Source organism: Chelonoidis abingdonii, chromosome 11, assembly GCF_003597395.2.
Source record: "Chelonoidis abingdonii isolate Lonesome George chromosome 11, CheloAbing_2.0, whole genome shotgun sequence".
NCBI lineage: Eukaryota > Metazoa > Chordata > Testudines > Testudinidae > Chelonoidis > Chelonoidis abingdonii.
The window spans coordinates 40,356,311-40,357,665 of NC_133779.1; positions in this window are offsets into that span (position 1 = coordinate 40,356,311).

A 1,355-nucleotide genomic window follows, 5' to 3' on the forward strand; every position below is an offset into this window, starting at 1 on the left:
CCTTCGTCCTCCTCTTCCCCTGCCCTCCCCCTCATTCCTCTCCTCTCCTCTTCCTTTCCTCGCACCTGCCTCCCTCCATCCTTCCTTCCTTCCTTCGTCCTCCTCTTCCTCTTCCCTCCCTCCTTCTCCTCTCCCTTCCGTCCTTCCCTCGCACCCGTCTCTCTCCATCCTTCCTTTGTCCTTCATCCTCCTCTTCCCTCCCCCTCCCTCCTTCTCTTCTCCCTTCCCTCCTTCCCTAGCATCTGCCTCCCTCCCTCCGCCTTCCTCCTTCTCTTCTCCCTTCCCTAGCACCTGTCTCTCTCCATCCTTCCCTACTTCCCTGTCTCTCCTAGTGTTTGGGGCCCTAGGGAGCCAGCAGCCGAGGAGAGGGGAAGGGAGGCAGGGCTGGGAGGAGATATTGGATGGAGTCCCAGGCCCTGGGAGGAAGCAGTGGATCCCCCATGATACCCCAGAGCCAGGCACATGCCCCCGTCCCAGATCTAACAGCTGCCCCTGGAGTCTGTGGGGACTGACCCCAGCCCAGTGACCAGGGCAACTGACCTTCATCAGTTTGGCCCAAAGCAGCCACCCCCAGCTTCTCCTCTGCACCAGGTTCTCTTTCACGAGCCCTTCTGCCTGCCCCCCAGGCTCACCCCCGCCCCACCAGCCAGCCGCCACTGCACTCCGCACCCTCGGGCCACTCCCCCACGGGACCCCTTGCCCCCCTGGCCCTGCGCACCCACTCAGGGTCCCTTCCTCTGCAGTGTGTGCTGTTAACACGCATGGCTGCTCTCCAGAGCCTGCTGAGCAATACTCTGTGTTTCAGTTTCCCTGGCAGTCAGCAGCCCCTCTGCTTGCCCAGCTACCAGCAGCCCTGTTTGCTTTCGCAGCCGTCCCTGCCAGATAACAGGAGCCATTTACAGCGTCTCCAGTCTGCTTCCCATAGGGCCTTCCAGAACATTAAACAAGCTGCGCATTCCTGAAAGGCCTGCAGATAAGGAGGGTGGCAGAGGCCATTTCAGGAGCAGGGGAGGTTCAGGGTGCAGCACTTCCTTCTCTGGCTGTTTGTCCAGTGTTACAAAATGTCCAAGATCGGCAAAATCTCCCTGCCACTGGCTCGTACCCAGGCACCCCAGGATTGTCATCCTGGGGGCAGGGGAGTTGGAAACACCCAACCCCAGCAAGTGCCCCACTACAGCAAATTAACCTTAGGAGCAATAATATGATCCATGGGCCTGGCTTTACAATGACCTCTGTGCTGCACAGCGTTACTCCTGGGAGAGTTCTGTGCCACTGCACCTACACAGAATTTCTGTCCCCCTGCAGATATCTTTGCTTCCCCACAGAAAAATGACTTTCCGATGGGGAAGCCATAA